Source organism: Apium graveolens, chromosome 7 (genome assembly GCF_009905375.1).
Source record: "Apium graveolens cultivar Ventura chromosome 7, ASM990537v1, whole genome shotgun sequence".
Taxonomy (NCBI): Eukaryota; Viridiplantae; Streptophyta; class Magnoliopsida; order Apiales; family Apiaceae; genus Apium; species Apium graveolens.
This window is the reverse complement of record NC_133653.1, coordinates 169,446,019-169,462,496: the sequence shown is the minus strand read 5'-3', so window position 1 is coordinate 169,462,496 and position 16,478 is coordinate 169,446,019. Positions and strand designations below refer to the sequence as shown.

General features: G+C 35.7%; 1 non-coding gene across 1 annotated transcript; it reads left to right on the top strand.

Moving 5' to 3' along the window:
* Positions 1 to 12,049: 12,049 nt before the first annotated feature.
* On the top strand, positions 12,050 to 12,156 carry LOC141675809 (small nucleolar RNA R71). Its single transcript, XR_012556441.1, has one exon. It is a non-coding gene; the product is annotated as a small nucleolar RNA R71 (small nucleolar RNA).
* The last annotated feature ends 4,322 nt before the right edge of the window (positions 12,157 to 16,478 follow it).

The following is a 16,478-nucleotide window of genomic DNA, read 5'->3' as shown; positions in this document are numbered from 1 at the left end:
AAATTTCATTTCCGCACACTTGCATATTCAAACAGAGATATATTTTGGTAAGGAGTTTTCTTAATTTCCAAAAGAAACCAAGAATTACATTCAACCCCCTTATGTAATTCTATTGTTAGATTGATTGGGAATAACAAGGATTTTAATTGAGGATCATCAAAAGAATATAAAATATTAAGAATGGTTCAGGGAAGCCCAAGTAATAAGATTCCGAATATGATCCCTCAAACGAACAACGAGAACGAGAGTTTAGCGAACTGTAAAATAAATAAGGATCACTACACTATAAAATGCCTACTGTAACACCAAAAAAACGTTGCATTAGGGGGTAAATATGTTGCTCTTTCCCCACTTTTAAGCTAAGGTAACATTTTCTTAAAGATAGGTTTTTCCATGTTGCCTTAGGGGTCTAAGGTAACATCTTTGGTGCCTAAGGCAACATCGTGTTTTAACTTGTGTATATGTTGCCTTAGCTTGTTAATACAACCGAAAGAGAGATCAGTTGTAACTTGTTTTTTATATTACCTTAGAGTTTTAAAATGTTTTTAAAAAGTGGGCCCCACGGTAGGACCCATTAGCTAACATGGTAAGTGTGGGGCCCACAGTGCTGAGTTGTCTTGATGACGTGGCAAGTGGGCCCATAGAACCTAATGTAACACTTTGAGAAGCTGTTGTAACATTATAACTAGCCTAATAAAACATTTTAAACATAATATGGTAACAGTTTAGGAGGCTATTGTAACACTTTAGCACAAACAAATTGAAATGCTTATTCTGTAAACTGAAGAATCCCAATTATACAATTTCATAACTGCAAAATAATGCATCCAACCCAAACATTAAACATCTAAATATATAACCAAATTAACCGTCAAAACTAACTATAAACTAGTTCATATTTTTTACTTAACAACATCCCAAAAGTATAAATTTTAAAAAGTACTACTTGAAGCTAATGCTTAAATTTGCTTCACTTTCTCCTCGACTCCATCATTCGGGCGTTTCCCTTTTTATACACGTGAAGCTTTCTCTTGTAAGTCTTCTTTGTTCCCTGAAATACTAACTAAGTTATTTGCAAGAAAGAAATCGAACCAGCAAACATAGTTAATAACTTAGTTAATAACCAGCAAACATGAACAATGCTTCCACCATCTGAAATATTACAGGAATGTTACATGAACAATGCTACCATATCAAATATATAGATTCCTCTCTAGTCTGTCCACCAGAAGTAGCTTGTCCACCTCCAGAACTGCTAAAACCTATAACAGTGGTTACAGAACTTTTAAGTTAGGAATTTGAGACAATGTTGAAGGAATTGGCCCGATCAATGTAAGTACCCTGATTTTCATTTTATTTACATTATCAATATAAGTACAATTAACAGCTGATTCTAAATTAGAGAAAGACCTCATGAAGATGTGCTCTGTAATTAAGCTTATAGGAATTCCAGTTGCTTCAGCTTTGATATCGAAAATGGTATGTCCCCATATAATCTATTAAAGAACAAATCCCTAATACAGTAAAAGACAGGAAGAAGCACACTCAATTTAAATAAGGCTTCTTATTTTTACTGACTATTAACATACTAATCCATAAATATATGTAATAGCACTACCTTTGCATCAAATAACCTAATCAAGAGTGGTGTTTGACATGTTTGATGAAATTAACAAGAAAATAAAGATATGCACAAGAAAATAACCTGAGAAATATGACAAGAGTGGAACCTCACCTTTGTTTTATCACGTATGACAAACGTTAAAGTTGTTATAAGTTACCCTGGCATCAGATGCATTTGAAACATAAAACTAGAGCCTTTAATATTATTTTACTTGAAAAAAAGTCTTCAAGAGTGGCTTGTTTGTAGCCTGCTCCCGTCCAATGTCATGACACCACCTAAGAATCAAAAGATATAAGAAAATTGAAACATAAATTTACAAGAAATATCAATTTCTATCAGTATTTTCTGACTGAGGTAATGCAAAAGTGTGTGCTAGAAACTGAAGCAAACATACATATTAAATGGTAAATGGTCCTGATGTTTGACCAAAGGATTGAACTCCCGAGAATAGTGGTGCAGGTGGCCAAATTCCTATAAAATTTAAACAATAAAAAGGAGATAACTAAAATCAGACAAGTACCAATAAATCGTAAAATTCTAGGTACAAGATTAAATTTAGGCAGTTAGACTGGATAAATATAAGTCTGTGGGGATGAACACAACATTAATGCTTAACCTAGGGAAAGGCAGTGGTAAAAGAGAAGCCAATAATCACCTAAAATACACATTATAATCAGCCCATGCAAATAGATACACTACAAACCTAATCCAGATTGATCATCATATATGCCAGGGTCTACCAATGGACTGACTTACAGAAATTTAACATTTTATAAAATGGTAGGGAATTCCGGTAAAAAAGGTTTAAAAAGGTTAAAATGAAAGTGACGACCAAAACTAGGCAGTGAGGCTATCTATATCTACTATGTATACACTAATGATCATATGAATAGATTTAGACTGATATTTAACTGATTTTCAACGATCGGAGTTGCACTGATATCTACTGTCATTGACATATTACTAGAACGATAATTTATTAAGAAACATTATGTATTGTAAACAAACCTAGCTAGACTTAGTATATATATATGAGTTGAGCCTAATAGTCCATGACATTACAACATGTAGCTATCACAGAGAGAAGGTGTGAAAGTAACCCGGAATTTGTACATTGTAAAAATTTGATTACAAACTACAGTGGATATATAACGTTCAAATACTACTAACATCTGATCATGAGTCTACAATAGCATTACAGGTTGCGCAAAAAGGTAAAATCAAGAGTGAGAAGCTTACGTGTGATTACAGAGAAAAAATTATGCCCGTACCTTCGTACAAAATCATAATGCATGTACATCTTCAATCCATGCCTCCTTCAAATATGTTTAGTGAATTGAAACTGGGTCATTGGATTCCCATCAATAAAATCAAATTAAATTAACATTAAAAATAAATTAAACATATCCATATATATCTCCCTCATTGAAACCACCACATTACAATGCTCAGAGAAAAATAAACGAGAAACTTACCTGAAATTAGTTCTCTTCATCTATAGAAGCTAACATTAAAGCGGAAATCAGGTCCTTAAATCAAAGTGAGAACCCCAATTTATTTTTCAGCAACCGTGGACTTTTTGAGCTAATATTTTACCTACATAAAAATGAGAAATTGATTAATTAAAATTTAAATAAATAAATACCTAAGTGAGAACTCAAAATAAAGAACCCTCAATTTGAAGACTAGACAAGACCTAAATCCGCATAAACCGAGAAGAACCGAAGTACGAGATTTGAAGAAGCAAATTGAATCTCTAGTTGAAGAACCCATTTAAAGTGACGATAAGAAGTATAGAGATAATTGAATCTCTAATTTAAAAACTCATTTCAACCCGTCTTACTGAAAGTGTGAACGAATAAGGAAAAAGTCCTAGATAAGAAGAATCGGAATAAGATAAACAAGAGAATTGAAAGAAAAATGATAAAGTAAGAAGAGAATAGAGAGAGCATCCAAAGAGAGAGGGTAACACGAGAATTGGAGAAGTGAAGGAGACTTGGTGGGTTGAAACTTGAAATGGGCTGAAAAATTGGGTGGCTTTTACCTAAAAATTTGCCGCTCCTGTAAAAAACTGGGCGCCGGTTTTGAAACTTTTAATGTATTTCCCGTAGTTACATATAGAAATTGTAATAAATGAATAACTAATTTTTTTCAGAAAATAAATAATTATTTTTTATGTGAATTTTTACTTTGATATCATAGATTTATAGTTTAATATTTGTATTTTGAAAAAATATCTATAAACATTCATTTTAATATGGGAGGTAGATTTTACTATATTTATTTTTATTAAGACATCTTGAAATTGGAAATTCAATTAGTATTATAAAATTCCTTTGTTAATTTTATATATGTAGAAAATACTTTGATCATCATGTATCTTATTTATTGAAATTATTTCGTGTATCTCCCCAAATTACTGTAAAATTAATATTTAATCTTAAAACAATATTATATTTTTCATTTTAATACTCTAAGGCAACATTGTCAATGATGTTGCAAATTTTAACACTTTGTAGCTAATGCAACACCAAGTTTTTGGCTAAGCTAACACAAAAAATATAATGTTATATTAGGTCGTAAATAGCATACCTAAGGTAATATATTTGGCTAACATTTGTAAGGAGGGGGTTGTGATAGGTCTTTTATGGTGTAGTGGATCAAGGATCAAGCTTATGCAAATAACAAGGAGATTAACCAAAAAATTAATTACTAATAAAGAGGATTAGAGCAAGATGAGGTCATCAAGCCTTAAGGAATTGACAAGTGGCTAGAAAGTGATGCAAGATTGATGATGTTAGCAAGGGAGAAGATATTTGTGCAAGAATTGATATTAGCCCAGTATTTTAACCTTGATTAAACTAAGGTTAAAGCAAAACAAGGCTTAAACACCACACAAAAACCAAGACAACCAAAACAAGAAGTATTCTCCCTTTTTTCATTCATTCTCTCGGCTTTTCATGGAAATACAAAGAAGAAGAATTCAAAGTCCAAGCTCCACTCCATCTTAAATCATAAGGTAATTTCTAAAGATTCCTGGTGATTAGATATAGCTATCTAATGAATTAGGATCAAATTCTCTTCCTAGCTAACCTAAAGAAATCATCAAATGTGATGATGAATAGTGTTTTTCCGAGAACTAATTTTTTGATCTTATTTTCTTGGATGATTCAAGCTAAAGTAAGGCTATATACAAGGATCATACAAGGGTTAGTAGCTACTCATGCACTCCAAGGAAGGTATAATATTTAGAAACCTAGCCTTGACTTGTAGTTTTGATGAGTTTTATGGATAAGTTAATGATGAGAAACATGATTTATGTATGTGTAATTAGTTGACTTTTATGGAAAAGTTAGTGATGAGAAGCATGATTTATGTATGTGTAATTAATTATGATTGTTTAAGTGAGGTTGTTGTTAATTGATCTATGTTAATGCTTGAAATAAGTTGATGATCTCGAAAGATTTTGACTTGGGTTAGTATTGATTAAGTGAGATCTTGTGTTGGTGATTGTTTATGATTTGATGTGGAATTGGTATAGTAAAAGTTTGGAAATCATGTAAACATAGCCGTCGTAATGCCCGTTTTCCTATAGACTGTTTTGTGCTTAAATTTCAAAATAGAAAACCCACTGTTATGAACTTACCATTACCATTATTAGATAGGTTATGTTTTCAGCTTCATTTTAATATGTGGTTCGCTTAGATCCGAGTTACGGTTTAGGACAAACGACCATTTTAAGTAACGGCGTTTCGTGAACGAACCCTTACCCCTCGCGTAACTTCGAGACCATGTTTAAGGCCCTTAAAAGAGTAATCAGATCATGAAACAATTACATAAAGTGGATTAGAAATTTGCTAAAGGACTCGTGAAAGAGTCTCCTTAAAATGTTTAAAGGTTACTTTTATAAAAATGGTGGAGCCGAGGGTACATGAGTGACTAAGGTCAATCTTTAAGCGTGGAAGCGGGTGTTAGAGTATGAATGAATAAAAGTCCAGTTTCTTAAGTGGCTGAGGATTAAGTCCGGCTTATGTGTTGTTTATAGGTTACCGGACTCATCCCAGACCCATTTCCACCCCCGATCGCTCAGGCATGTTTTCTACACGTATAATTGTTGTTGTGATGATATATAAATGCATTATCTTGAGATAAGTGCTTGAGCATTGTTAGCAAATCTTGAGATATATTGTTGCATGTATGTTTTTGGAAGCATGTTGATATATATATATATATATATATATATATATATATGCATGCGTGTTTCAAAATTGTGATATTTCATTGTCAATACAATTGCTTATAAATTCCATAATACCTATGCTAGAGATAAGCAGTAATTGCGTATACACTTAGTATAGGGGACCCAAAGTTGAACATTTTTCTAAACCGGGAGATGATGTTCCCGAGTATATTATATTTATAGTTTTTTATAAATATTAATCGAATAAGGTATATTCGATAGTTTGAATAATAATCAAAAAATATTTTTCAATTATTTAACTAAAGATTTTACTTTCGTATAAGTATATCTTTCGTTATTTATTATTCGTTTCAAGTATTAATTTCAAAACTTTTACTTCATTTATTTTTATAAATGCTAGTCTTTACTTAGAATATTAATTAAAGAATAATATTTAGATATCTTCTAATATTTTGAAAGTGATTTATTTTATTAAATCATCTTTACCTCAAATATTTTCAAAAATGTTTTCAAATCTTCAAAATAATTTTAAAAGTTAGAGCTGTTAGGACGAAAACATGCGATAAAACTTCACGCAAGTATACTCGTTCGCAAGTAATATAGAATATTTTCTAGTTCGTTCCCACAGAGACTGGTTTAGGTTAAATTCAGAATGTGCACCTATGCACCTATGCATCAATGGATGATTATCATTCAATGCTAAGACGATAACAAATTGAGATATTTTATAACTAAGATTAAACTAACATGCAAAAAACTAAGAGATTAAAAGTGATTGATTAACTATATGAGACAAATATAGGATTCTAACCTCATTAAATACTTCATTCAAAGTCATTGTTCTTAACCTTAGCATGCAATGGTGATGACAACTAATCAGATAACACGAAACTAGTAAACTCCAACTTTCGTTGTACAAATACCCTACTACCAGACATCCAAAAAAGAGAAAGAAGCTGAACAGAGACCAATTATGTTGAGACCCTATATATCTATAGAATTTGACAACATAAAGGTTTAATGCACAAATTATCTATCGAGATTATATAGGGCAAGTAAGATGGTTAAAATTACATACAAATCATGCATAACAAATACATGAACCTATGCTAGCATGGCAAGTTCTAAACCTCTATATTCACTGTCGCTTCAATAGAGATTAACACGCTATCTTATATGTTCGCGACGCACATAAGACGAATAAGCACAACCAACACTAGAATATCATACAGTCACCGCACAATTACGTATCAAAATAATTAACTATAGAAATCCATAAGTAAATCCGTTAGAACCCCACAATAATGATTAGTTCATAATCGAACTCATCGTCACCATGGATTCCGATGAAAGCATGGTAAATAAACTAAGATAGACTAGATTTGAAATAACTGAATAAATATAACAAGTACATTAATAAGAGTATTAGGTTCAAACAATAAAGAAAACAAGCATCCAAGATTACAACTTAAGCAAAGAATCACAAGTAAAAACTAGATCTTCTTCTCCTTCGTTGTATTTGTGCTATTAGGTCTTCTTGCTACTATCTCCTAGTCTCCTTGTAGTTAAAAACGTCATATTTTGGGTTTATATAGGCTTCTGGACGTTTTGGGCCTTCAAATCTTCAAATCCAGGTCAAAACAGAATTCTGGACAAAACCTCCCGCGCGGCCGCCCCCACCTGCGCACGGGCGCGCGCGCTTGTTGCATTCTGGCGCGGCCGCCGCAGCTCCCCGCGCGGGCGCGCGCCACTTCTGCTACTTTGGCTCCATTTCTTGTTTTGTCTGCAGTTTGAGTTCCGTCTGTCAAAATTTGACGATCCAATAGTCCACGCGAAGCTCTCGGGATCCTCTAAAATTTGGGAATGGCCTTGACTTCGAATTTTGGGCTCTTTTAAGCATATATTCCATAAAAGCTCCATTCTTCCTCCAACTAGTGCCTGAGATGCAAAAACAAAAAAACACATCAAAATACCAACAACTTGAGTCTAAAACACCAACTTAAGCCTATAATGAAGCGTTCCAAGTCGATATAAAATCCACTCATCGTCACCATGGGTTCCGATGAAAGCATGGTAAATAAACTAAGTTAAACTAGATCTGAAATAACTGAATAAATATAACAAGTACGTTAATAAGAGTATTAGGTTCAAACAACAAAGAAAACAAGCATCCAAGATTAAAACTTAAGCAAAGAATCACAAGTAAAAACTAGATCTTCTCCTTCATTGTAATTGTGCTATTAGGTCTTCTTGTTGCTATCTCCTGGTCTCTGTGTTGTTAAAAACGTCTTATTTTTTGTTTTATATAGGCTTCTGGATGTTCTGGGCCTTCAAATTTTTGAATCCAAGTCAAAACAGAATTCTGGACAAAACCTCCCGCGTGTCCGCCCCCACCTGCGAGCGGGCGTGTGTGCTTGCTGCACTCTGTCGCGCCCGCCCCAGCTCCCCGCACGGGCGCGCACCACTTCTACTACTTTGGCTCAATCTCTTATTTTGTCTGCAGTTTGAGTTCCGTCTATCAAAATTTGACGATCCAATAGTCCACGCGAAGCTCTTGAGATCCTCTACAATTTGAAAATGGCATTGACTTCAGATTTTTGGCTCTTTTCAGCATATATTAAATAAAAGCTCCATTCTTCCTCCAACTAGTGCCTGAGATGCAAAAACACAAAAATACATCAAAATACCAATAACTTGAGTCTAAAATACCAACTTAAGCCTGTAATGAAGCATTTCAAGTAGATATAAAATCCACTTATCACACCCCCAAACTTGAATCGATGCTTTTCCTCAAGCATAAATAGACTCAAAACTATAAAACAAAACTAATGCACCAATACAACTACGTGAATGCAACTAAATGATAATGCAATCGATCCCCTCAGAATAACCATAACCAACCAACAAGCTAATGGCTCTAAAAATGCAACAACTTAAAATAGAGTTCGAATAAACCCCGCAAACCAACTCACAAACCAGAAATGTGTGTGTGTGGATGCTTAACAAATATACTCACGAAACTAGATCAATGACCATAACTATCTCTCATCAAGACTATCACAAGTTTATAAACAGAATAGATGTTAAACGCATAATGACTCACAACACCTCCTTCCTACTAGAGTTACACAAAGATGCTTATTTGACCGTGTAATGAGTGAGGTCCCACAAGACTTATACAATAATACCCATGTAGCGAGCGTTAGGTTAATGGATCCCAAACAATAAAATCCTTAGGATACTAGGCACAAAGTCCCCTAGAGCTTAATAACTCGAGTATTAAAGAGCCCACTCTTGATCAATTATGCATAAACACATATTTTTTCTCTTTGCTTTTTTTTTCCTTTTTTCCAACAATTTCTGAACGAGTGTGTTTCGCTCCATCTCGCTCAACCCTAGACTACTCATATAAATATGAGCCGGCTACTAGCCATTTGACGCCTAGCCTTATTCACAACTAGCTCCAAGTTTTTCTCCAGATAAAAAATCAGTGTTTTTACGACATTACGAGATTACCAAAAATTCTAGATATAAATAAGTGATTAAATCTCGACAACTAAACAAATATGATCATGATCTAGCTCAAAAACAAACCTATAAGACTTTTGAATTTTTTTCTTGGCCTGGAAATTAATTCACTACACTTAAATAACCCTATATTCGTCATCACCACACTCAAATTAACATCGATTAATCAATCAGAAATAGCTTAACCTAAGGGATTATGTTATATGCATGCACATGCAACTATATGAACTCACATAAAAATAAACAAAAATGCAAAAAAATATGATCTATATGAACAATCATGCAAAAATATGAATGAAATACAACTAAACATGCTACATGAATCTATATGAACTATATGGACACACACAAACTAATCCTTACATTATCACCCCTAAAATTAAAATTTTCAATGTCCTCATTGAAGGTAATAATAAGGATTTCAGGAATACCTAGTTAGCGGGAGGATCACCCTCTTCGGGTGGAGGATCAGGTGGCCAATCAACCTCGACACCAGTGTCTCGGAAAACAATACCGAGAGCGTGTGTCAAATCTTCAGCAAAACATCGGTGGATGTCATGCATGGCCTCAATACACCGAATCAATCTTATATACTGCGCATCACCAAGACCAAACATATCAACTATCTGTGGTGCACGAGAGGGATCTTCTGTAAGCACGGGAGAAACCGGTCGGTCACCCTTTTGATTATGATAAATATATTCCAACCCTTTGTCAGGGGGTGCACTTAAAAATGCATAACTCAAATGATCAGGCAGTGGTTTGAGCCCAAGTGTGGGAGCTTCTTCGATAGACGGTTAGAGACGCTCCTGAGAAAATTCCAGCTCTGCTAACCCAAGAGAATCGAATGGCAGATCCATCTTCCTCTTCCACTGAGGTGCATTCAAAACCTGCAGTTTATATGCTCCTTCTTCATCTTCAATAACTGATTCCCATATTAAGGCTCTTTCTAAGGAATCTGACTTTGGCAATTGCTCAAGCTCCAAATTCACGACAGAGTCGAACCACTCTACTTTAAAGCACTATTCTTTATCTGTGGGTAACTTCATTGCCTTGAACATACTAAAAGTGACCTTCTGATCTTGAACCTTCATCGTAAGCTCTTCTTTTTGCACATCAATCATAGTTCAGCCTGTAGCCAAGAATGGTCTTCCCAAGATAATGGGAATCTTCTTATCCTCCTCAAAGTCTAGAGTGATAAAATCAGCAGGGAAGATATGTTTATCCACCTTAACCAAGATATCATCTACTACTCCTCGCGGATAAGTGATGCAACGATCAACCAACTACAAAGACATGTTCACAGGTTTTGGATCAGGTAGTCCAAGTTTCTTGAAAACTGCCAAGGGGATCAGATTGATGCTAGCTCCCAAGTCACACAAACACTTGTCGAATGTCAGATTGCCAATGGTGCAAGGTATCGTAAAGCTTCCTGGATCTTTAAGCTTAGGAGGTAGTTTCTATTGCAGCACAGTACTGCACTCTTCCATTAGAGCAACGGTTTCCAAATCCACAAGTTTTAGCTTCCGAGATAGAATACCCTTCACGAACTTAACATAGCTCGGCATCTGTTCTAGAGCTTCAGCAAAAGGTATGTTGATATTTAGCTTCTTGAAAACTTCCAAAAACTTGGCAAATTGTTTGTCGAACTTATGTTTTTGAAGCCTTTTAGGATATGGGGGAGGTGGGTAAACCCGTTTATCCCCTGTATTACTCTCAGAAGGATTGCTTTCAACAGCTTTCTTCTTAGGTTCCACCTTGGAATCCTTCTGCACAACTTTTTCAGCTACATTCTCATTTTCTGGAATTGGCAAGGGTGCAGACGCACCTGCATTATGGACAGAATTTTCAGACTCTTTGTCTTGCTAAATTTGTGGGCTTGTGACCTTTCTGGACCTCAAGGTGATGGCATTCACCTGTTCGTTAACTTTCCTCTTTCCTGGATTGGCTTCTATATCACTAGGAAGCGTTCTTGATGGTTGATTCAATAAGGCGTTAGTAATTTGTCCTATTTGGTTCTCCAGAGTATTGATAGAAACAGCCTGTCTTTCGTATATAAGAGCCTGGTTTTTGCACATAAGCCTCAACTCCTCCAATTCAGATTTTTCATTCGAAGATAGACCTGCACCTCCATGAGTTTGTTGTTGAAGTTGGAGTTGTTGTGTTGGTGCAAATTGTTGCTAAAAATCAGCAGGATGAATTGCTTGTTTCCAAACTGCTGGAAGGGTTGTTGCATTACATTTTGATTATTGCTCCGGCTGAATTTAGGATGATTCCAGTTGTCAGGATGATAAGTGTCTTGAACTGGTTGCTGCGATATCTGAAAGTTACTCACAAACTGAGCTGATTCACTAGATATAGCGCATTGCTCCTTTGCATGCGAACCTGCATACAGCTCACAAACACTGGTTATCTGATTAACACCATAGTTAGCCAGAGATTCGATCTTCAGAGACAACGCCTTTACTTAAGCAGTGATAGTCGTAGCTGTATCCACTTCCAGAACTCCTGCTACCTTGCCCTATAGAAATCTCTAGGTTGGATACTGATATTCATTAGAAGCCATCAGTTCAATTAGATCATAAGCTTCCTTATAGCTCTTTGCCTATAATGCTTCATCTGATGCTGCATCGAGCATGGGTTTTAACTGTGCTCCCAAACCGTTGTAGAAGTAATTGATGATCATCCAATCAGGCATTCCATGATGAGGAAACTTCCTAAGCATCTCCTTGTAGCGCTCCCAAGCTTCACACAAAGATTCTCCCATTTTCTGCGTAAATTGAGTAAAAGCATTTCTGATTGCAGCTGTCTTTGCCATAGGGAAGAATTTATTAAGAAATATCTAAGCAAGATCCTCCCAAGTATTGATGAAACCTGCTGGTAGAGAATGCAACCAGCACTTAGCCTTGCCCCTTAGAGAGAATGGAAACAGTCTCAATTTCACAGCATCTTTGGAAACATTATTGAACTTGAAGGTGTCACGGATATCGATGAAATCCCTAATGTGCATATTGGGATCTTCCGTTGGAGAACCCCCAAACTAGACTGAATTATGTACCATCTGAATCGTGCTACCCTTGATTTCAAAAGTATTACCCGCTATGGCTGGTCTGGCAATGCTAGAATGAATGTCATTGATCTTCGGTTGAGAATAATCCATCAAAGCTTTCGGATTCGCTACTGGTTCTCCCATTGCAATGATAACTAGAGTACCTGAAACACACGACTAAAGTAAACCTTGTAAGTAAGAGAGTCCGAGTCAGTGAACTTTAATGACCACTGATGTCAAGCATATAAACTAAAAATTAACACCGAGTCCCTGGCAGTGGCGCCAAAAACTTTCTAGGACAAAAAGACGCGCTCAAATTTCACACAAGTATACGCATTCGCAAGTTTTATATAATATTTTCTAGTTCGTTCCTATAGAGATTGGTTTAGGTTAAATTCAGAATATGCACCTATGCATCAATGTATGATTATCGTTCAATGCTAAGATGATAACAAATTGAGATATTTTATAACTAAGATTAAACCAACATGCAAATAACTAAGAGATTAAAAGTGATTGATTAACTATATGAGACAAACATGGGATTCTAACTTCATTAAATACTTCATTCAAAGTTATTATTCTTAACCTTAGTATGCAATGGTGATGACAACTAATCTGATTACACGAAACTAGTAAACGCCAACTTTCGTTGTACGAATACCCTACTACCAGACATCCACAAAAGAGATAGAAGCTGAATAGACACCAATTATGTTGAGACCCTACATCTCTATAGAATTTGAAAACATAAAGGATTAATGCACAAGTTATCTATCATGTTTACATAGGGCAAGTAAGATGGTTAAAATTACCTACGAATTATGCATAATAAATACATGAACCTATGCTAGCATGGCAAGTTCTTAACCTCTATATTCACTGTCGCTTCAATAAAGATTAACACGTTATCTTATATGTTCGCGACGCATATAAGACGAATAAGCACAACCAATACTAGGATATCATACAATCCCAACACACTTAGGTATCAAAATAATTAACTATAGAAATCCGTAAGTAAATCCGTTAGAACCCCACGATAACGATTAGTTCATAGCCGAATGCATCGTCACCATGCGTTCCGATGAAAGCATGGTAAATAAACTAAGATAAACTGGATCTGAAATAACTGAATAAATATAACAAGTGCGTTAACAAGAGTATTAGGTTCAAACAACAAATAAAACAAGCATCCAAGATTAAAACTTAAGCAAAGAATCACAAGTAAAAACTAGATCTTCTTCTCCTTCATTATATTTGTGCTATTAGGTCTTCTTGCTGCTATCTCCTGGTCTTCTTGTCAAAAACGTCTTATTTTTGGGTTTATTTAGGTTTCTAAATGTTCTGGGCCTTCAAATCTTCGAATCTAAGTTAAAACAGAATTCTTGACAAAACTTCCCGCGTGGCCGCCCCCACCTACGTGCGGGCGTGGGTGCTTGATGCACTCTGGTGTGGCCGCCCCAGCTCCCCGCGCGGGCGTGCACCACTTTTGCTACTTTGGCTCCATTTCCTATTTTGTTTGCAGTTTGAGTTCTGTCTGTCAGAATTTGACGATCCAATAGTCCACGTGAAGCTCTCGAGATCCTCTATAATTTGGGAATGGCCTTGACTTCAGATTCTTGTATCTTTTTAGCATATATTCAATAAAAGCTCCATTTTTCCTCAACTAGTGCCTGAGATGCAAAAACACAAAAACACATCAAAATACCAACGACTTGAATCCAAAACACCAACTTAAGCTTGTAATGAAGCGTTCCAAGTAAATATAAAATCCACTTATCAAGAGCGGATCCCAAACTCATTTCTAATTTAAATCTTTCCTTTCGTGGGGGGATTAAAATACTCGCTCAAAAATCTGAGGGATCCGTCTCCCTAGTGTATTTTTGTCACAACGAAGTTGCTGATTTGATAAAAGTGTTTTTGATTACTTGCCCAACATTCGGGAAGTAAGTCCATCAAAATATGTCAGCATAGGTGACATAGACCGGGGTACGGTCTATCAAAGTGTAAGAGGCTGGGTGACAGTCCATCAATGTGTAAGAGGCCGGGTGATGGTCTAACATAAGGTCCTAATGCGGCCAGGGTTGTGACGGCCTCAACCCTGGGGTCAGGGGCCGACGTCACCAAAATATAATAAACTACAACATAAACTACTAAATAAACTTTATTATAACACACGACCCCAAACCAGGATTCGATGCAAGTTCAAGTATTATTTAGGTTACAAAACAACACCAACTTATTCAAGATCTGACATCCTAACTTATTATAGCAACTCATCAGACCTCAGGGCCTGATACAAACTACCTCAGAGGAGCCGGGACCGGGGGGGCTGACACTCTATGCTGACCTGGTTTTCTAGACATTTGCAATAAATAAGTACAAAACAAGCTGCAGGGGTGAGCAATCCATTGCTCAACAGTACCTCTATATGAATAACTAGTAAAACAGGATACATAAAAACAATATAGGAACAGATATCAAAACTAGTTTACGAAAAATCCGTAAAACAGGTATAAACTGGATATCATAACTAGCATGCTCTGCAAAATAATATCATCTATAGTGTGTTGTGTCAAAATATCAGAGTCCAATTTTAGCATGATATTTCCTTTCTAAAACCACTGTCCATTGCTGGACCCTTCAATCATCTGTCCCGTTACAGGGACCATAAACCATTTGTTCCGTTACGGGAACCATTAAACCAAAGTCAGATATAAAAGTGGATGAATTCTAGGGATAGCTGATCATTCTATTCCACCACAAATTGTTCCGGAACTCAGAGACTAGCTAGGTCTCTGTTATGCTGGACTAAGTGGCCTACCAGTGTGCGCATCCGACTTAGCCTCTTACGCAACCATGCTGGGCCGTTACCTAATAATGGGCCTCTTAGACCACTGACCATCCAATATCTGATTCATTTTTGTCAAGTTTCCAAAATCATTATCACCTATCTCTTTTTAAAACAATTACAGCACACATTCTAAATATCCTTTTTCTTAATCACAATCTAGAGATTGGCATTTTCAGAAGTTATTTTTTTCCCAAAACATCCGTTAATAAAACATATTTAAATACGGGAAATACGTAACTTAAAATGTTCTGTTCCAGTACGTAATTTAAATCAACAACTATTCATATATAATGAACTGTAAAAGATTAGTTCAGGGGTACTTGCCTTGTGAAGCTTTGTACTAACACTGACTTGACTCTACTTGACTTCACTACTGGCCCTTCGACTCGAACCTACGAAATAGAAACAACCTAGGTTAAATGACCGATTATGCTTGACTTTTCCTCACTAAACTAATTACCCAACGATATAGTTCCCGACTCGTATGCATTCAACTAATAATAATATACACGCAATAATAGTGCACCTAGCAATCATGGTTCAATTTATATTGAACGAGATATATACACTTATTCGTAATTAAAGGTAATTTTTAGAAAAATTTGGATAGCGACTCCTCTGTTTATAGACCTACCCGTTGAAACATCAATCGACGTCAATTCCCAACAAATCAATTAAACTGCTACATAAATAAATTCTTAGTCCCGAAAATAATTTATACAAGTGGTTTTATGTATTAAAATATTTAGGACTCAGAATAGGGTCATCACCGTCCACCGCGCGCTCGTAAAGGAATTCATCGCGTGCGGCAGCAAAATTTATTGGTGCCCGAAAATATACGGGTGTCCCAATAAATTTCACCGATTAATAAAATCATACTCCGCACGAATTAAATTTTAATATCATGAAATATTAATCAAACGCTTTCTGCACAAAAAGGAACCCAAATTATAATTACAATAGTCCATAAACAATCTGCACACAAACAGACCAACCAGGCCCAACTAAGGCCCAACAGAAGCCCAACCCAACAAATCACTGCCGCAGCACACACACACAACCACAATCACACACACACACACAGTCACACACATATACACATTCACACACACACACACATATACATATAATCATGCATGTATATATATTTATATAATCAAGCTGAAACGGAATCGAAACCAGAAAGCTCGCCAAAATTACCGGCCGAAAACTCACCGGA